General features: G+C 42.4%; 1 protein-coding gene across 7 annotated transcripts in view; it reads right to left on the bottom strand.

The window, feature by feature from the left end:
• The window catches only part of WDFY3 (WD repeat and FYVE domain containing 3), a 187,167-nt gene that overhangs the window by 136,605 nt on the left and 28,285 nt on the right, over nucleotides 1–22,277 (bottom strand). For 5 of the 7 annotated variants that reach the window (XR_012623209.1, XM_074823815.1, XM_074823819.1 and 2 more), the window contains exon 2: nucleotides 14,011–14,105. The gene's annotated coding sequence lies outside the window, so the exon portion shown is untranslated. The remainder of the gene's footprint in view (nucleotides 1–14,010; nucleotides 14,106–22,277) is intronic. The other 2 variants (XM_074823816.1, XM_074823817.1) reach the window with 1 other exon arrangement.

The raw sequence follows: 22,277 nt of genomic DNA, 5'->3' as shown, positions 1-22,277 counted from the left end.
AACCAGTTTCAGACTGAGAGAATAAAGTTCTGGTTTTCAGTGTTCTCAGTTTGCATACACTATAAACATATGTGGTGGTTTGACCTCACAGATTATTTCCCCCCCAAGGTTAAATCTCCTTGAGGCACACACTGAGTAGCCCCATTCTCCCGCATTATAGCTATAGCAGTTAGTAAGCGACAAGCTCTTGTGCTGGTCACGGGTTTGTTTATTGCTCTGCTTATCTTTATTTTGCTAAGCTCGGGAACATGCTGGAAGAAATTGGGAACATCATGAGTGGTTTTATTCTGCAAGCTCCCGAAGTACTTATTAATCCTTATGTTAGCTCTTTGATACTGTTCATTAATGCTATTCGCCTATTGTGGGCTGTGTGGAGCTCGTTAGGTTTTTGGTGTAAGAGAAAGCAAATTTTGGGTGAGAGAATACCAAAATGTGCCCTGAGGCGGCCTGTCCCTGGGTGGCAGGGGGAGTGGAAGGATTTGGGCAGATTCCTAGGACGGTTATCACCTCCTGTAGCCTGGGATCTTACCCCTGAACAGGCAAGCAACCCCGCAAAACTGACACAACACCTGATAGAAGGGTGCCTTGTCTATCCCGATGAAAATCAGCAACTCCTAGCGCTGTACTGGGGCCTGGCCTGTGCTTATCGAGCTGCAGTTCAGTGCTCTCAAAGGACTGTGGTGGAAACGGGAACTCAAACAAAAACAATAACAGCAGAGATTGCCCCAGTAGTAAAAAAGAAACAGTGGACAAGGAGAACAACAGGTCCATACCCTCGATTAATAAGGGACGAAAAAGAGGAGGAAGAAGCGGGTCCTTCAGCAAAGGGGTCAGAAGAGGGAATAACAGAACTCAAACAGGAGGCAGAAACTACCCGGTCCCTGACATCATCAGAACTGCGAGATCTGCGGAAAGACTATAGCCGCCAGCCGGGTGAGCGGATTGCTGCCTGGCTGCTTCGATGCTGGGATAATGGGGCTGATGCTCAGCAGCTGGAAGGTAAGGAAGCCCAACAGCTGGGTTCCCTTGCTAGAGATCGAGGAATTGAAAGGGGAATTGGAAAAGAAACAGGAATTTGCAGTCTGTGGAAACGGCTCCTTTCAAGTGTTAAAGCAAGATATCCTTTCAAGGAAGATCTTACGGACAACTCCCCAGGGAAGTGGGCTACTGCGGATGAAGGTGTCCAGTACCTGAGAGAACTAGCAGTGCTGGAAGTCATCTATAGTGATCCAGATAATGATGAAGCCCCTAAAAATCCAGAGGATGTCCTGTGCACACGGGCCATGTGGAGGAAGGTGATTAAAGGTGCACCATCCTCGTATTCTGCGGGCTTGGCTGCGATGTACTATCCAGAAATGGATATGGGAGAAGGACTAAGATGTACACCAACTGTGGAGGCAGTCTCTTTCTGGCTTCAGAACTTTGAAGAGAGTCTTGGAACCTCCTCATCTCTACGGGCGAGTGCCTTAGATGTCAGGAGCACCCCAAGAAATCGGTTCTCTTCCACCCCAGTCAGAGGGAAAGGGAAACCTAGGCGCATGACACGTGGCGAACTTTGGTTCTTCCTGCGTGACCAGGGGGAGGACATGAGGAAGTGGGATGGTCAACCCACCTTCAAATTGGAAGCTCGTGTACATGAATTGCGAGGAAAGACCCCTGCCAAGAAGACAACATCCAAGAAGGTTGTTAACGTAGCTGGCGTGAAACCGCAAGAAAGTAATCAGCGATCTCCCAGATACAGGAAGACTGAGATCACCTCCCTTGGCCCTGATGAAGGAGTTTCCGGCCTGGCACAGCAAGGGTCAGACAGTGAATACTCTGACCAAGAACAGGAATAGAGGGCCCCTGCCTCCAGCCAGGAGGAGGAAAGGGATGATCGGGTGTATTGGACAGTGTGGATTCGATGGCCTGGCACATCAAATCCACAGAAGTACCAGGCTTTAATCGATACCGGGGCACAGTGTACATTAATGCCATCAAGTTATAGAGGGGCAGAACTTATCTGGATCTCAGGAGTGACAGGCGGATGTCAAGAACTGTCAGTACTGGAGGCCGAGGTTAGCTTGACCGGGGATAAGTGGGAAAAACATCCCATTGTAACTGGCCCAGAAGCCCCTTGTATCTTGGGCATTGACTACCTCAAGAGGGGGTATTTCAAAGACCCAAAAGGATACCGATGGGCTTTTGGTGTGGCCAGTGTGAACACAGAGAAGGTCAAACAGTTGTCTAATCTGCCTGGCCTCTCAGGAGATCCTTTTGTTGTAGGACTGTTGCGAGTTAAAGAACAACAGGTGCCAATTGCCATGAGGACCGTGCACCGACGGCAGTATCGCACGAACCGAGACTCTCTGGCTCCCATCCAAGAACTGATCCGTCAACTGGAGACCCAAGGTGTCATCAGTAAGACACATTCGCCTTTTAATAGCCCAATATGGCCAGTGCGAAAGTCTGACGGAGGGTGGAGGTTGACAGTAGACTATCGTGGCCTGAACGAAGTGACGCCACCACTGAGTGCTGCTGTACCAGATATGTTAGAGCTCCAGTATGAACTAGAGTCAAAGGCAGCCAAGTGGTACGCCACAATCGACATCGCCAATGCATTCTTTTCAATTCCTTTGGCAGAAGAGTGCAGGCCACAGTTTGCTTTCACGTGGAGGGGTGTCCAATATACCTGGAATCGACTACCCCAGGGGTGGAAGCACAGCCCCACGTTGGGCGCCAAAATTGACTGTGGTGGTTTGACCTTGGCTAAATGCCAGGTACCCACCAAGTCACTCTATCACTTCCCCCCCCTTCCCTTTTTTTTCTCAATAGGGCAAAGAAGGGAAAGAAAATAAGATAGGAAAACAAAACAACCCTTGTGGGTAAAACAACAACAGTTTTAATATAAGCAAAGCGAAGCAAAGGTCCGCGCGCGGAAGCAAAAAAAAGAAAACAGATTTATTCTCTACTTCCCATTAACAGGCGATGTCGGGCCTTCTCAGGAAGCAGGGCTCTGATATGCGTAGCGGTTGCCTCGGAGGACCAAGGGTGACCCCACCCCCTTCCTCCTTTCTCCCAGCTTTATACTGAGCAGACGTCATATGGTATGGAATATCCCTTTGGTCAGTTCGGGTCAGCTGTCCTGGTTGTGTCCCCTCCCAAGATCTTGCCCACCCCGTCCCACTGTGGGGGGGGGAAATGTTGGAAAGAGCCTTGGTGCTGTGTAAGCACTACTCAGCAGTAGCCACAACACCAGTGTGCTATCAACACCCTGCCAGCTCCCAGCATAAAACACAGCACCATGAGGGCTGCTACAGGGGAAAACCAATTCTGGCTCAGCCAGACCCGATACAACATATCAAACTACTTTTGGAAACTAAAATTTACCAGGTTACTGTTAAACTGGAAATTTGTAACTGGACACTCTTGCACGTGTGAATGATCCCCATTCACACCCGCTAGCTGGCAAGACAACAGAAAAGCCAACTCAAATTATCATGCAAACTTCGGTACTGCTATTAACATTTACAGCTGAAAAACATTGGAGGAAAGCAAGCACTGAAACATTGTTTTGGTTTTGAACATACACTGAAAGAATTGAAATAGCCCAAAAACATTTGCACCTCAGCAAAATCATCTGAAATGAAGGAATCGGTAGATTATTCAAAATCAGAACATGACACCAAAAACTCATAAAACAATCTGTGGAGTGTCAGGAAAAGTTTGCTGAATACTATAAAGATAGGTAACAACTGTTTAAAAAAACCAAAACAGAACAGGGTACTTACTTCCTCAATATTTTTGGAAAGCAAATTCTAATTAATGAGTTCTTGCTATGTTCTGTGGTAAAATATCTTGAGCATCTTTGAATGCCATTTTTCTTGGGTTTTTTGTTTTCAAAAGGCCTGAATAATCTGATTTGCATTAATTGGACAAACAGAATGCCAGTTACAGCCTGCTGGGAATAGAGCAGAACTGAAATTTTACTTTGCCAACCTGAACTGCATGGCAATGACTAAACCATGCCATGCAGGAGAGAAAATGCTGCTAAGAAGCCCCAGGAAAAAAAAAAATAAATAAAAGGGGGGGGGGGGGGGGGGCGAGGTGGCAGCAGGCCAGACAAAATAACAAACAAACAAAAAAAGGCAAAATAATCTGGGATCTGAAGAGGTAAGTGTGTGCTTGGTTGGCATGCAGACACCAGCAAAGGCATAGGGAAAAAAAATACTGTTCCAGAGGGTGGCTCTTGCATTAGCAGTTAGCAAGGGAAGTAGAAAAGCCTTCCTAGAAAAGTTATTCTGCTAGAATAAACAATGAAACAATGAGCCGTTATTAGGAATGGGGAAGAGTGCTTCGGTCTGTTTGTCTTTCCAAGTAAGGGCGGGGGGGTAAAACGGGGAAGGAAACCCATGAGCTTGGAACAGGGGACAGGTTGTTACATCTAAGCAATAAGACCCGGCACCAAACACCGCAGTGTGTTCAGTAATGACAAGAGTGATGACGACAGTGAGTCTAAGTACATGTCTGATAGTCAGCCAGAAAAGCCACCAGATTTTTTTAAGAGGATCACGGTATAAGGCAAAGTGGGTGCCCATTCGTTGTTGTGGTGGTAGTGTTTCTTCTTCCCAAGAGCAATCTGCAGCATGAACTTCAACCAGCTATGTAACACAGCCATTTATATACCCAAAAGAAGAACATTTCTTCTGCCTTTCGGAAGTTTACATATGGAAGAGCAGTAAGTAGAAGCCCGTTACCTGTAGACTTTGTCTCCACAGAGCTGCCCTTGTTTCTAACAACCTGAATAAGAAAAACAACAAAATGATCCTACCAGCACATGCCTGGCTGATGTAATAAAATTCCTCTCTCTGCTACCATCTAGTCAGAAAGAGGGCAAGCGAAACAGCAGTGCACCAGCATTAAAATCAGCATTAAACCCCAGGCACAAACACTTATTTCTGGAGCAACAGGAAGTAAATCAGGGTGAACAATCAGATCTTTTAAGTTGCATGTTCACAGTATACTTAAGTGCAAAATAAAATGAAACAGCCCAAGACCTTAAAATCGGCCATTCAGACCAGATATGTATAGAAAAGCAGTAGAAATACTTGGATACACATCACTACTGCCTTTTAGACAGTAACTGATCTCTTCCAACTACTGCATTATTCCACTGTCTGTTTGCTGAACTTGACCCCCTACACATCCCCAGGCAAAGGCTCCTCTACAAATGGCATTTAATGGACTACTCTTGAACTGACTTTTCTTAGAGAGGGTTCCCCTACACTGAAACTAGGATGGTCCAAAGACATTCACTGAGCTCCAGTGGAAGCAAATGCTGCATAACATACAGCACAGAATCATAGAATCATTCAGGTCAGAAAAGACTCTTGAGATCATCAACTTCAACTGTAAACCTAACACTGCCAAGTCCGCCACTAAACCATGTCCCCAAGCACCACATCTACATGTCTTTTAAATACCTCCAGGGATGGTGACTCAGCCACTTCCCTGGGCATCCTGTGCTTGGTAACCCTTTTGGTGAAGAAATTTTTCCCAATAGCCAGTCTAAACCTTCCCTGGCATGACTTCAGGCCATTTCCTCATGTCCTATCGCTTGTTACTTGGAAGAACAGATCAACCCCCACCTTGCTACAGCCTCCTTTCAGGGAGTTGTAGAGAGATAAGGTCTCCCCTCAGCCTCCTTTTCTCCAGGCTAAACAATCCCAGTTCCCTCAGCTGCTCCTCAAAGGACTTGTTCTCCAGACCCTTCACCAGCTTTGTTACTCCAGCAGACGCATTGCCACCGGGAGAAACAGTAAAGATTCCTATGTTTGATGTAACTAAGCAAGCACTGTAATGATGGGGTAAAAGCACTGACTTTTTTCCTCACCTTCCTTCTCTTCTGCTCCTCATTCTCTCCACCCCCTCTCTGTTGGGTAGCAGAAGATCCTCTGGGGATGAGAGTCACAGATGGCAGATAAAAGCAACTCGACCCTTCTCAGTTTCATCTTCAGCCTTCAAACACCACCCTGTGCCTTAAGGACTTTAGGCAGAGCTAGACTTCGCCTTGGGCTCCCAGCCCTGGCTTTGGAAACAGCCTCCCCACACTGCACATAGAGACTCTTTCTCAGAGCCTCGAACAGAGCAAAGAGTAAAGACAAAAATCTCTCTCCTTACAGGAAACAGCTCTAGCTCCCCACTAACATGCAGGAGATGCTGCTGCTCCCAGATGACCAGCTAGTGTCTGTCAAGAGGGCTGCCAGGCTTACAGAGGAAGACTGGGACAGAACCATGGCAGGATACAGCTCTTCTAAATCAGAAGCAGCCCATCAGATCCACAAGGTTTCTGTCCCCCAACACGTGTCAGATAAAAAGATTAAACAGAAAAAAAGAAAAACCAACAAAAACACCCCACAAACCCCAAACCAAAAAACCACAAACACAAACCTACAAAGCAGATTAAAACTGCAGACCTTTAAAGCAATATTAATTGCTCAAGTGAATGCATTCTTCCAGTTCTCCCCAGCTCTTCAATCAAGTATTTAACACTGCTGAAATTTTTTTCTTGTGTTCCCTAGCACACTTATTAAATGACCACCAAGAATATCTCACATTCTTGGACATTAAAGTTGGTATCCCTCAGAGGGACAAAGCTGCAACATTTTCAAAAATCCATGCTTATTTAGCTTACTTTTTATTGCTAGTAATGGCGTTGGTGTATGTATTATTTACCATAACTACTTTCAAAACTATTTTTGTTTTCTGCTCCATTACCCATGTTCTACTCCTGTTTGGCAATAATGCCAAAATGGAAGTTATATTTCACAGTGAATAAATGCTTTCTCGACAGAATTTTATGCAATATACTGCAAGATTAAATAGGACAGCTAGAAATCCCCCAAAAAGTGAGCTTTCTCTTATTCAACGAGAAAAAATGAAGCCTATAGCACAGAGAGACAGCCAAATTACTATTTTAATATGATGGGTTCTTCTCCAACTTTGTTGTATTAGACAATGTTCTTGGCAATGTAAGTTGATAACAAGTTTGCTCCACAGCAGAACCACCGCGCTGGGAAACAGCCTGGTATTAACTGCAGTTTGAAAACTACGCACACGACAAACTAAAATCAATTATTTTCTTCCTTAGGTAGAATGATAAATGTAATCTACCTATTTTTCACTTATTTTTCACTTCTGTACAGCCAACATCCTAGACACAGAAAATTATGCACAGTTACATTACGTACTTTATTCCAAGTATCACTGTATTTTGACTAAATCTCAGCTTGTCATTTGGTTCAGTTTCTCTTTGTAACAGCAAGTACGAGGAGTCTGACAAGAAGGACAACTTTGCAGAAGCTAGCCGTGTAATTAAATGTTAGTCTAGGGGGCAAAAAGTATCAATGCAAAGAAATATGAGTAGTTTGCATTCATTTAGGTCTCATCCTACCTCGAATTCTTGAAGTTCAGCGCAAGCATCTTAGTTTTCAAATCCTCTCCTTGTAAGATACTACTGATAGGAGACGGCAAGTTCCTCTGCCTACAAGCCAGTGCCAGCCCATGGTCAGTAAACATCCTTCTGGCAGTCAGGCGGCCCTCCCGAGCTTTGCGCCGCCACCCCCCAGCGCCGGCTGTACCAGCACCCAGGCTGCTTTGATTGTGGAGCGCAGCTGGTCCCTCCCGGCAGCGAGGACAGGCATGCGGGAAGGGCAAAGGGAAGGGATTCCTCCTTCTGCCTTACAGCACCCAGGCCACAGTAACCCATAAAGCTGCTTTACAAAAATAAATCAAAATCACACAAGCAGAGAACGAGACAAAAAACTACTCGAGTTAAAAAAAAAGATGTCTGGTCTGCAACGCAGGCACTGAGAACAAGAACAATGCATCACAGCTTACAAGTGAATTTGGAAGATGACATTTCTTCCTGCTTTTCTTATCTCCTAGAAAGTAGATGTGTTTAAATTTCACAATACAACTAATTATTCTTGAAAAATAAAAGGAGTACAAGAGACACATCTTACTAGTATCTAAATCAGATGTAATGTGTGTTTTCCTAACTTTAACTTTAAATTTTCTGTGGTTTTTTGGTTTGGGTGGTGGTGTTTTTCTTTTTCTAACAGTGTTTACTATTCTAGCTTGCAATGCTATTTTCATGCACAGCACCATACAACATAGAACAGCTGGTTCAGCTCAACACTGCCAGGAGTTTTGTTTTGTTTTAATAACAACAACTATTTAGAAGTGGTAGGATTTCCCAAAGAAATTCATTATTCGTAACTACAGTTACTCACATGTTATGTCTCACCACTGTATTAGCCCCTTTCTCCAGTAATGACCAAAGGTATAGAAAACAAATTAGGATTGAAGCTGCAGCTCTCTGAAAAAAAATTCTCCCAGTGCCACAGAAGGATGCTTAAATGACTACAGTGGTCACTGCTTTCTGACTAAACTTATCGCAGAAAAGACCCCAAAAACCCACATAGTAAAAGCACAACTACTGAAGCAGAGTTTATTCCCATTCTCCCCTTGGGTTCATCTATATACAGGCACACACTACGGAAATATCCTTTCTCACTGGAGGAAAAAACAACATCAACAAGACAAATATAAAAAAAAAAAAAAAAGACAGTAATTGTACGTCAGATGCACTGCAATGTCATTTACAGCTACAGAAATTATTTACTAGTTATTTATGACAAGTCCTGGCTTCTGCAGCACATCTGTGAAAGCGTATGGACTCACCTGGACATCCTGCACAGTGCCTGGCCATTTCTGGATGCACAGAACCCAAGGTCAGCACTTGGTTTCCACAAGTGAGAAGACCCAGCTTTTTCAACACTATCCCTTTTCTCTAGTTTTATGTCTCTTTTGACAGGAAGCAGTGCACAGAATGAGGATAACTATTCTTGTCTGGTTTTAAGACAAACACGATGCAGTAACAGAGTGAAACCCAGCAATATGTTGCCAAACAAAAACACATTATAAAATCAGGTAAATAAATGCTCAATGCTAGTATTTAATTGCAACAATAGTACCACAGCAAAGGCTTCTTCTCTTATACATCCATATATATTCCTTTACATTTTTACCATACATTGCTTTTCTTAATTTGATTTTACTTCTCTGTCAAGAATTTGCAGATGTTCCCTCAAGTATGAACTCCAGGTTGCTCAATCTGGGAACAAGGAGTGAGAGCAAGAGGAAGGTGTTTGGGCTTTTTACATCAACTTGTTTGATAATAGCTGTTATTTGAACAAAGAAAGGATGCTCTAAAAGCTGAGTAATTAATGCAGAGGTCAGATGGGTACCTGAAGTAAAGGGATTTAGTCAAGCAGCATTACATATTGCATAAAATGCATGTGAAAACACACGTTCCCACAACCCATCCAGATAACAAGAGCCTTCGGCACAGGAGTGCATCCTGCACGCTGAAAAGTAAACGCCCAGTCACGATGCCAACTGCACTCCTGTTACCAAGTTCAAGAGATGGCATCATTCAAAAGAGTGACTGGTTCAACTCTGCCAAATTGCACAGAAGGAAGAAAGTCAACTTACTAGCAAAGACACACGTTGGTGTAAGGTACAGTGCCTTTCACAGTAGCTGTACATTCCCTACTAGAGGAAGTATTTGTGCAAGATTCTCATTTTGGAGGACTAAATAGAAGATGTAGTAAGATATCCATCTCTACCACAGGAAAAAGTTTCATCATCATGAACCACAGAGCAAAGCAGAGAATAGTAGCCTCTTGATAAAACTCCTCTCATGCAGGTATTACATGGGTGACTTTTTTGTCTTGCTTTTTAAAAAAAAAACCAAACAAACCAAAAACTAGAAAGGTGACCCTTTAGCGACACTGAAGAGTAAACCATATTTCCAATAAACTCTCGCTGCAATACAGCCAGATGGCAGCCCACTTCTCCATTGTTATTTCCTCACTTACAAAAATTGCTGCACATCAGAGTTTCATCTTCCAGCACTTTGGACAGTTATTCCTGCAGCTACAGGAACATGCTTTGAGATTGCTCCCAGGCAGCTTCTTGAAGTTGTAATCAAACAAGAGAAAGCTCTAAAACTAGGTTTACTGTGCCTCCAGTTTGTTTCAATTCATGGTACCTAGTCTTTCCATGGTACTGCCTAAGGCTTGCCTTTCACAGGCTATCACTTATCAGTAGTAGCTCTTCCAATACCCTCTATTTGGGACAGAAGATTGGGCATGAAACATTCACAGCATTCTTGCTATTCCAATTACACCACTGGTGCACCAGGTCTCTGCTGCTAAGCTGTATCTACTATCAGCTTCATTTGTATTTTTGTTAAAAAAACATTTGCTAGGACACCAAAGAGCAAGAGCCATACTCCAAGAAGTCAAGAGCACAGCAGTAGGGATTACAGAACCAGAGAGCAGAGTCTCCACAGAATTAACCTCAACAGAGATATTTTTTCCCCTCACTATGTTTCTCATCCATAAGAGACTACAGCATCACCAACAGACAGGAACATGGCAAAGGGAGTTTCAGGCGTTAATCTATCGCTAGCAAAAATTATTGACCCAGTGTCAAATATTGGTGCTTATCTCTAAGGGAGCCAGCAAATTAATCTTTCACAATAGCCTGACAGCTCTGGGAGGTGCACTGTATATGCAAAAGCACGTCATGCAAACATCCCTTTCAATCACAGAGAGCTTAAAACAAAGCAGTGCGTCAGACTTCTCTAACACCATCCCAGACAATTATTTCCACATTTCATAACTTATTCTACAAAAACTCTTAAAAAATATGGTCACTCCTCCCTACTCATACATTTTCTCTCTGTGGCAGACTAAAGGAACTATTACAAATAAAGATTAGGGCAAAGTCCTGCAAGGAAAGAGACCTGAGGTGCTGAGGGAAGCGCTGGTAACTCCTCCAGCAACCTAGCAAAAAGGATACAGAAGTTATTCTTCCCTCACGTACACCTTCAACAAGCCAAACAATAATCCACACCTCAAGCACTGCTACTCCCCACCCTCCACCCCTCCATCCTTCCTGAACCTCAGCCAGTAGCATACATTTTGGACCACACACACAGAAATGCCCGAAGAGAAGAGGGACTGCGGGAGCAACTTTCAAGAGTCCAGACAAGCTGCTTTAGCTGCATTATGGAGACCAAACAGAGGGAGGCAGCCCTGGTGTTCGCTGCCTAACTGGGTCTGTTGCTATGTCTTGGGTGGAAAGGCAGGGAAGTGGCACTGCTAGAAGCCTGCCAGAGCAGCTGCCTACTCCACACCTTCTGCTCCCCTCCAGCACAAGAGAAAATCCTGGGACTTTCCAAGAGTGTTGTTTACCTTCCACATGTATAACTCAGCTGTGTCCCAAGACCTCAAATCCAGATACACCATTTTTTAAGGTAACAACCACTTCCATTCAAGTACTAGGTTTCAGTGCTGTAATTTTACTAAAGGATAGAAAAGCACCACAAACAAAAGAGAGTGTTGGAAGAGGCCATCCAACTCAGCAAGCTCAACATACTTAGGTTATATACACTGACTGAGTTACTGTGGTATAACAAATAACACTGGGTGAGTCAGGTCAAACAAACACACGCAAACACTTAGCTTAGCCCAATTACAAAGTCAAACACCTTAATATAAGCCCTTTGTGGTGCCCATACCGTCTACTCCCAAACTGACATCATCTACACATTTTGTAAATAGACTCTACTCCATCATCTAAATCACAGATGCCATTACTGACAAATCCAGGCATGGAAAGCTAGTAAGGAAGCCTACTTCAAATGTCTTTCCAGGTGTCTTTCCCTAATCCCTGTTGACTGCTCCACTGAACCATTTTTAATAAATTTTGATCCTGCGGTATGGTGACTTAAGGAAGATCCCATTTAAAAAAAAAAATTAAAATATCACTATATGTACTACATTCAAAAGAACATCCTTCAAAACTTATACACTGCAAGTTGTATCACTCCTATCCCTTCTCTCCCTTATGCATCCAATTCATCTGTCAAGGAAGCAAACTAATCAACTTGATATAATTTTCTCCCTGACAAATCCATGTTGGTTGGCTGCCTTCCCTTATCTCATTATCTTCTAGGTGTTTATAAACTGTGTCACGACTTTTACTATTATCCATGTAGCTGCAGGTAAGTCATGCCATAGCTGGAAAGAAACTCATCGTGGCCCCACAGAGCCCAACCGAATCAAATATAGCAGGCTCAGGTCTGAAAGGAATATAACCACAGAAGCACTAAGTGCAAGCTAATAAGTTCTGCCAGTTCTTGCATGTCCTCGGAACTGGAAGAACAGGCTGCATGAAGCGCCAAGGAAGTATTTCCTACATAAGTATCTGAACAGCAGATCACGATACTAATAAGACAGTCTTCGCAGATTCACAAAAAGTCTGCATTCAACAGTCTGCTTGAAACGAACTGCTTTCCCTAAGTCAAGAGGGAGACTAACAAGAGAGGAGATGAGCCTTTCATCTTTTTTTATTCTTCATAAAATCTAAACACAAAAGGTTGAAGGGAGCAAGGTATTTTCTATGAAAGAAAAAAAAATATGAAAGTAAAAAAAAAGCCATCAGAACCCCTTGGGGACAGATTTCTTTTTCTCATTAATGAATAAAACATTGGAGCCTAAAGCAGCAGCACAGAGCTAGAATGAAAGCATTGATGCTGGAATGCAGGATTTCATATGGAAGGATGTGTTTTGGGGTTTTTGTCTTTCTGTGCGCTTTTGTTAAATTAGAAGTGATACCTCCCCCTTGAACATTTTACAAGTCCCAGTTTTATACTAGATAAGATAAAGATTGTAAGAACATATGAATAACTAAAGCTCTCCGTAAGAACCAGCACCACTTAAAAGAACAGCTGTTAAGCTCTACACACCTCAGAGTGACACCAACTAGCATCTCCTTGTACTAACAGGTCTTTTACCACAGGGTCACCTCTTCACTTTCTGTATCTGTGACGTGCTGCCGCATTTTTTTCCACTGTTTTTTTTTTCCCTTTTTGCTCCAAAAGGGTCTATATGTTAAAGGGTGTCCTAGCAAAGCTTGGACATTATTCTTCAGCAGACATTTATGCTTTTAAAAAAAGCTAACAAAGATTAGAAATCCTTTACAGTAGCCAGGCAGGTTTAATAGATTTTAACTCAACTGCTCCTATGAAATTCACTTCTTGTTTCTTTGTTTAGGAGCACTTCAACATGTCTACCTCTTCCCCCACCCGCTTCATCAGATTTTACTTGCTACATTCATCTTCATCAGCAAAACAAGGCATTACTCAATCTGATAGTTATACGAGCTTTTTTGACTTCACTAGTTAAGAAGAAATCCATCCAGTGATAAATCCACTTAATCCTCTTTAGCTTTACAAAAAATGTGAAAGTAAACTAGATTGAATATTCTACTTGACAGAGGAAGCTTCTTGTAGGCCATAATATTTGTGGTAGGACTATATAGCTATTGGGAAAAACACTCGCAGCAAGCAGTCTATCCAGCTTGTACATAATCCAAAGAAACTAGGATATAAAGCTGAAATACAAGTCACTCGAGGCAAAAGTAGAGATAACATTAACTTCGTGTGGATAGAGAATGGACCTCTCCCAGCCTGTCATTCTACTGAACAGCAGGAGTATCCTTCTCTCAAAGTAAAAATGAGAGACTTGAAAGACTCAAAAAATAATCATGTATTATGGTCTCACATATTATGATCAATCTCACCTTTTTTTTTTTTAAACCTATCAATTAAAACCTCCAAATTTAATGCAGCTTGACTCCGAGCATGCATCACACCACGCAATTTTCTGTGACCACCCAGCTATGTGTTTCTACAGCATCTACATAGATAAACAAAACCCTAAATTTTGTCTGGATAGAGTAATTATAAACTGACCATGTTCTGACAGTGCCTGAATTAACACTCTTTCTGTGACAGGCAAATGAACTGCTTCACACAAAATTTATTGAAGAGGGAGCTGATTACAAATCAAAAGGCAATTTCTATAAAAGCTCTTAAGCGTCCACATCACTAACCTCTACAGCATTCCTGGGATCAGGGCAAACAGCTTCAAGAAAACAGGGCCCATTCCTTTCCAAGGTTCCTCTTCAACACCAAAGCTGTTCTTTCACTAGGTAAAGTAAAAGGGGAAAAGGTTAGAATATAAATGTGACAATAAAATCACAGAGCTCTGCCATTTTGAAATGGAAGAGCAGTCATTCCTAAGACAACTGGACTTTCACAAAACTAAGAAATCTTTTAAATGGCTCCTGGAAAAGGAACTGTAGCAAACTAGAACTTGACACACAGCATTAAGCTTAAACAAGCATTGTCTTCCCAATTAAATAATACTCACTGAGAGCACAGGAACTGCTAGAAGAGTTACTACAAAGTCCAAGCCCAATAATTAATGCACTGACAGCCTGTGATCAGCAAAAGCATCCCTCCGAGGAGCTAAGTGATTTCTCATCATTACAGCAGGGGAATAAGAATGCAGTTGCATTGACCCCAGCCCAGCTGAGCAACTGTGAAGCTACTCAATGCACCTAACTTTCCTGCCTCTCCACTAGTTTTTCTGCCTCTTTTTTTGGAGTTATAAAATGCTCATCTTAGAATTTGCAAGTGGACACACAAAAGCCAACAAGGGGCACTGAGTCTGAGCTCGCTTCAGCATGACTCCATCACAACGAGATTCTCCAGCTAACTCAAGGCAGGTGGCAGAGGCAGCAAAACCAGCACTATTCACTGCTGGACCTGGCAGACAATTAGGTACCTCGGTGAAATGCTGCACCTTGGTTAATTAGCCATGAGATGGCAGACCATTATTTTACCTCTGATTCCCAGTCAGCCCCATTCAGCACTAGTTCAGGTGTTCCTACACTACTACGGTGCACTACACAGTACCTAAAGCAACTGGGAAAACTTTGTAATACAATTCATATCGTTTATTAGTTTATTATTCTGTACATTAAAAGGAGCAGGGAAGATTGGGGGGAGGGGGGGGAGGAATTGACACAGCTCAAAAAAAAGCTGCACAGTATCAGTTACCTTAGGCTTTGTGAGAGAGACAGCACTAATGTGACAAACTTGCTCAGAGAGATGTTGCAGCGCTTAATAACAATAAAACATTTTGTCACAACGTTGTTGTATGCACTAAAAAGAAACTTTCTGGCAAGTGCAAGAGTCAGCATTAACAGCTAAAGCAAAAGTCCTCTTCTAACTCCATCCTCCATGACTGTAAAACCCCCTGCTGCTCCTAGGACAGGGAAGGGAAGTAACAAAGTATACCATTTGAGACTCTCACAGTTTTTAAACTGTGTTTATTTCGTTCTAAGACTAAGGGCCCTTGCTTGCTGAGTGAAGCCTGCTTTTAGAAAGAATATTATTTTTATCTAGGAAATTGGTAAATGCATCCAAGCAACAAACTACAAAAATATACCAACACCCCCCAGCACACAGTACGACCAGCTAACCAGTTCAATTTCCAGAGGGATCCATCCACTCAGGCACTTCATGCACTCACCCCACTAGCATTCTCAACAGCATCTCCACTACTTCAGCTCACCTACCTCCTACCCACAGGCCACACAGCATCCACTCACAATTATTTTCTCAGGAGATTAGCTCCAGCAACCCACCTGCAGCAGTGACCACGACTAAACTAAACTAGATAAACTCAGACCAGCAGATATCCTAGAATCCAGCCTCACGTGTGTCGCTGCATCCACGCCCATGATTTATGTGGTATCTTAAGATGCTTCTTTGCCAGTGCTAAAGTCCAGTGTCACACCAGGCCTGGGCAACATACCACAGGCCCATGTTGCCACACAGAATCATTCAAGCCCAGAGAACCACCCTACAGTATCCTCGTCTTATTCAACGTGACAAGCCGCAGAAAGCCTTCATCCTCCCCTTCTACCTGTCTTGTCTCCCCTCACTTTCACCTCATCGTCATGCAACTGTTTGTGGGGAAAAATAAGGAGTCAGCAGCCGGCACCAAATACTGCATGTGTGCACAGCATGTGAAACAGTAGAAACTGGACTGCAGATCTCAGAAATGCAACAAGTAGGGTGAGCACTTTTATTTTTACTTCTACAGAAGCAAGTGAATATTTAAACTAAGAGGATAAACAAATGATCCTTTTGTCATAGGAACAGTTACTAGGACTAGCTTGGCAGTAAACATCAATACAAGTAGGGAATTGTAGTTTCTGCCACCTTCAACTGCATTTCACTCTGTTAAGAACTTTATTATATCACCAACAACCTCTCAGGTTCAAAACAATAGATTATTATTTTTAAATACAGACAATGGAAGTCTCAGGTAGGGTCTCCAAATCAGATCAAACTATGATTAAGCCAAGATTAATTAACACCTACTGTATTTGCAAAACTCAAATGACCAGTTACACTACAAGTACTCAAAACGCACAAGCTCACTTGAGCAGAAATCAAAGGGTAGTATCAGCATCTTCTCCAGCTAAAGCTGTAAAAACCACGATTAGAAAGTGAAACCCTGAAGACAGCTTGCAACCCTCTTTCATAGGTGTTATTTATTTGGTCTAACAGAAACTAGGTGCAGTAAAAAGAATAAATGTTGTGGGAGCACCAAGGAACCACGCCTCCAGCCGGGTCTTTTGGGACCTGAACCATCTAGCTTATCTCTATTCCCACAGTATACTTGGAATGCCTCGTCTCTAAACCTTGATTCCCTCACATTTATCCTACTTTCATATTTTAAGTTTGTTAGGGTCACAATGGCTTCAGAAATCAAAAGCATCTGCACAAAATGAGTTGTTTTGACTTGCAGTCTCAAAACCAATTAACGGGGCGGGGGGGGGGGGGTAGGGGGGGGCAGGAGGTGCTGTTTAAACATAGTTAACAAGAACTAAATGCCTGCCTTGGTGCCAAAAATAATCCACTCCTGTTTTACTTACATCAACCAATCTTTAGTACTGCCCAAGCTTAAATTCTCCCTGTGATCATCAGCTGAGTTACCTAAAGTGGCTGCAAAGCCAACAGCACACCCTATTTATACTACAGTAATGAGAAAAAAGATGGCGTTTTCAACCTTGAATATCCCAAAAGACTGACATCCTCCAAAGAAATATAACTAAACTAAGTAACAAAACAGTTTAGTTTAAAACACACTGTCACAAACAGCAAAACTCTGGAAGCACCCAAGACAGTTCAAGCGACATGAGTCTCCTCACATCCCCCACCAGCACCCCAGGCAGAAGTGGCAGCTAGTGTACGTCCTCCAACTACACTACACTCAGACAAAAACCCTGCTGCAAGTTCTGAGAAAGGAGAACCGTTTCTGGTCAGTGCCAAGAGGGCGGCATAGCTTGGTTCCCTCCCGCTTAATCAAGTCTCCGCTGTAAAGGAGAAACGCCTCTGGGAAATGGACTGGCATGTTAAATGCTGAAAACAAAACCCTTCCTCTTCATGCTTGAGGAAAAGATCTATGTTTTCCAAACAATCAAGACTCAAATTTACCTTTCCTAGAAGATGTCTTAGGTCATTCACTCTCTCTCCATCCAAACTAGGTTCCTGACCCTCCAGAGGGACAGCGGAGCTCCTGCTGGCACGCGGGAACATAAGGGACTCCGTGCTGCACTGCCTACAGGCCTCCTCGCCCATCTCTGTCCACTGAAAGGGTGCACAAAAATAAAAGTTCACCCTGAATGAGATTGCACCTTTCCAGACACACGGTGAGAAGACGTGGCACCTTGCTCTCTGGCTAATGGCTTTCCCATTTGCAGATCCCATGCTACCCAGAGGCTGCTGAAACCCAGAATGAAAGAGAAGGGATTAAAAGGAACAGAAGAACCAAAGCAAAGAGCCAAACTACCCATCTCATATTAGGTGTATTCTCACGACCATTTCCAAAACACATCAAGTGGCAATTACCTCATGAAAAAGTACATGACAAGTAACAAACACAACAGAGAGCTGCCATGTTTCCTCCTGCTGTGCAAAATAAATACCTTCATCATTTCTCATCCACCAGAACACATCTGCACTGCCATACGTACGGGCGGCATGTGATCCAGCAGACGCCAGCACAACTGAGAAGCCATGCTGCCAGCTCCCAGCTCTGAGTCACTTCATTTTCATGACCCACCACTGAACTCTGGCAGCAGCCACATCTATTATTTTCCAGAAATCAAGTGTCATTCAGAAAACAAGTTCCAGTCACCAAAAACACCCCCACCCATGGCTTACATAAAGCTCCCTGCTGCACTGAAGGGTTTCTTTTGGTTCAAAGAGTTAGAACATGTAATTTGCAACTATTTTTTCAAAACATAATATTAGGGTGGCCAGCTTGAGCATGACCAATAAAAATGTAAGTGACACTTCACAGCAATTACCATCCAGTTTAAGTGACATTTTCTTTCTCAGACAAGTCCCAAACTACAGACATTTCCTGAAGAGTTTATTTATGAAGTTTGTATCACAAAATATTTTTCCATTAGATGAATAAAAGCTTTTTTTTTAAAACTGCACAATACATTGGGTCAGCATATATTTTACAATAAATGCACTTTTTTATTATAAACAACTTTTTGTTAAGATAAAGGATATAGTCAACTGAACTTTGACTACTGCTTATCCAAATGTTCTTCTTCAGAATTGATGCTGATAAGTTTAAATCCATTTCTAATAATATGTATATATGATTTGAATAATTTCTCTTAGCTGCCATTACTTCTTTGTCCTTGTCATTTAGCTTGCTCGCTGAAACATAAAACATTTGCACTCCTGCATGCCACTAGGTATTCCACCAGGAATTTTAGTTAGGTCTCTATTTTTATTTCAACTGAGTATCTCAGTACTTCTAGGCACCGTTTCTAGAGTTTAACAAATCAAATAGAATTTGAGTGCTACCCTCACCAGACACCCCACAAAAAGTACTGAATAACAAATCTTGGTGATCATAAACCACTTGGTTCCTGCAAAGAAGCAAATTGATAAAGTAACACCATCAAATCTGCTTTTTTGTACGTCTCATTTCCGAAAAAGAAATACAAATGCTATGCAGGCTTCCAACTTCACTGTGTTCCCCTCATTTAAGATATTTTGCAAGTATTCCCCTGTGGGTAAACTGTGTTTATCAAGTTTACACATACCACACTGGTGCCATCAGAATATAAAAAAATGAAAGCACTAAACCAGCATCAGGTTTCTTGTGTGCTACACACCACAGGTATTCAACAGAAACCTATTCAGACCTAACCAGTCATCTTCCTACCTGTTTCTATGTTTTGCAAAGCTACAAAATTCACGTTATATCAGAGAGAAGTCAAGGAAGATATTCCATACAAACAAAACGCACATCAGTGGGAGCTGAACAGGGCATTGATGTTGAAGCCCAAAACAGTTGTTGCTAGAAATTACAGTAATTGAGTGCTAGTACTTACTCCATGTCTGATAGAGAGCAAATCCTACTTCTAAGTGAAAAAAATCAACGGGATCATAAACATTACATGACCCAAGTCTAATTTCTGCCTTTTCTAGTAGAGATGCGTGCTTAGCATGCATTCTCTACACCACTTGTGCACTTCCAGATGCACTACAAAGGACATGAAGACAAAGCCCATCTTTAACCAGATGAGGCAAGAGGTCAGGAGCATATACCAGCAGCAGCCGGTATCTGAATTCACACTGTCCACAATGATTAGAAATAAGTTCGGTAACATTTCTGCTGTACACAGAATTTGAGAGAAGGAATACAAATGGGGTAAATACCTTGATTAAGTACCTCCAGCTATTTTAACAGTAGGATCAGGTTGAAAGAGCCCGATGTTTTCCTCTGACAAACAAAAAAACCTTAAAAACCTTTAGTTTCTGGCTCCCTCCAAAGTCCTCTTTACTAGTAGTTTCTTACTTGCTACTTCTACTAAACCAAGCCCTAGCTCTGTAAACCTGAATGCAGGGACAAGAAAAGCCACCACCTCTGTTTTCTTCAGTACAGTTCACAACTCCAACAACCTGGGTACTTTCTTCTCCTCACAGGTATTACTGGATTCTTTTGCTTTTTGTTTCTTAAATTCAACTATTGGCATTCTTGTCATAGTTCCAAATGAATGCATACTTCTAAGCAAAGACTCCATTAACCTCCTCATGCTCAAAAAAGATGAAGAAAGAAATGCATTAAGGCACACACTTCACCTTCTCGTAGGTCAACCCTGGAGGTTCACAGTAGAAAACAGCAAAAATGACCCACACAAGTCTACTGACACTTGTCACCACAGACTGCTTAAAAAATTTTCACCGTTAATCCATCCATCTTCAACTTAAAACAGAATACGACCATCCATAATTCGGTATTCTTGCTGTCCCCAAGAGCAAGTGTAACACAGCTTGGAAAGCAAGCAACACTAGGAAGATGATACCAGCTGGGGGCGGGGAGGGAACACCATCACACCTTAAACACAACTTTCTGGAGGTGGAGGGGGAAGATCTTATATGTAGTGATCTAAATTACAAATGGCTCTGCTTTACAACTAAGAAATTACGATTCAGGGCACAGAATTCTGCACAGATGATGGCCTGTCTCCAAGCTCCAGAAATGCGTGCAAGAACAGATAAGCACTGTAAAAAGGTGAAACCTCTACTTCTCACACATAATGACAGTTTGAACAGGCAATCCTGATTATAACCATGCTAAAACAATATGAATGCTTTAGCTTATATTCCCAAGTCTTATCATGTTTAAAGAAGACAAAAAAAAAGGGGGGGGGGGGAGAAGATACCCTCACTCTGTGAGACAACATGCCAAGCCCCATGCCAACCCTCAAAATGTAGATGTCTTCACACTCCACAGCAAAGGGGAGGACCCTCATGAAAGGGGTCATGGTGACAGATCATTACAGCTACCTCATTAGATACTACTCTTAAATCTTGCTCCTTCCCACTGAAGTCATCTTAGAACTAAAAGCAACCAAACTACGGAACCCTTGACAGATGATATCGCAGGCACCTGCACTCCTACACCTTTCAGACAAAAGTCCCTTCCTACCTGAAAAATTCTCATCTTCAGTGGGTTGCATTTCAGCCAGATTCTTGCCAACATAGCAAAGTGCTGAGAAGATACATATATGCAAAGCGCCAACCAGGTACAGTAAAAGGAGACAACACCCTAAAGAAACTGCTCGAGCTGCAGCTGCTTTCACATCTCCTCCAGAAGCACCATATACACAGAGGCAGAACAGCACAAAAGAACTTCAACAACTTGGCACTGGGTAGAATTTAAAAGGAAGGGAAGTTTAATTCCAACAACCCAAGCTTTTTTAAAGCAAGACAATGAAAGTCAAGGAAATAAATCCAGTCTCATTTACCACAGGCAGGCTCCGTTGGACAGCCCAAGTCTTGCCTCAGTGTTACCGCAGTCATTTGGAAGAGTCAGGAAGACTTGATGCAACCCCTGATTTCTATGCCACTGGAAAGAGGAAGTGCTCCATAAACTGTGCATTTATGTAAAGTCAAGGACAAAATTAGACTGAAAAAAGAAAATTGTCACACATGCTTGATGTTACTTTGCTCTTTAATTACTTCCTAATTAAATTTGCATGCTTTGATAATATCTACTATTATAAGTTGATGCTCCAAATGGAAATAGATGCTAATTCCCCCTCTAAATGAACCATCAAAACCATGTACATTTAAATAGATTAGTAAAATTTATTTCAAGTTGTCTTCAGAATATTCTCATCTACTGTACTCAATCCTCAATTTACAAAAGTCTTTGCCAAGGATGCATGAATCCACAATCACCCAGTAAACAGTCTTCTGCTCTTTACAGCAAAGAAACGCGCTTCTTGTAGAAATAAATCTCAATCTGTCAGCGTTAAACTCAAGATGCTCCCTATATAGATATGCTGAACTGACTTGCAGGTCACCTGTGACAAAATTTGATTAATTAAATTGCTTGATAAGAAGCATTATTCTTTTACATAGAGGTTTTCAAATTAAATAATTGGGTCTATGATTCCTATCATAGAAATACTGGATGCTGTTTACCTGTAAGTACAGAACAATAGAGGCCTAACCTCTGCTCAGCACAGGGTCAGCTTAGCTCAGGTTGCTCAGAGGTCTAGGTGAGTTCTGAGCATCTCCAAGGGTAGAAATCCCATTACGTCTTTGAGAAACCAACTCCAGTGTTTGCCTACCTTCATGGTATAAATTTTTATCCTAGTTGTAATTTACCTTGTTGCTGCTTGTGTCCAGTGCCCTCATCTTATCCCTGTGCATCTCCAAGAGGATAAGGACAGCCAAGCTTTCCAGAGTGGTCATCTCT

Source organism: Strix aluco, chromosome 4, assembly GCF_031877795.1.
Source record: "Strix aluco isolate bStrAlu1 chromosome 4, bStrAlu1.hap1, whole genome shotgun sequence".
NCBI classification, from domain to species: domain Eukaryota; kingdom Metazoa; phylum Chordata; class Aves; order Strigiformes; family Strigidae; genus Strix; species Strix aluco.
Note: the sequence above shows the minus strand (reverse complement) of the source record. Positions and strands in the feature narration are given on the sequence as shown.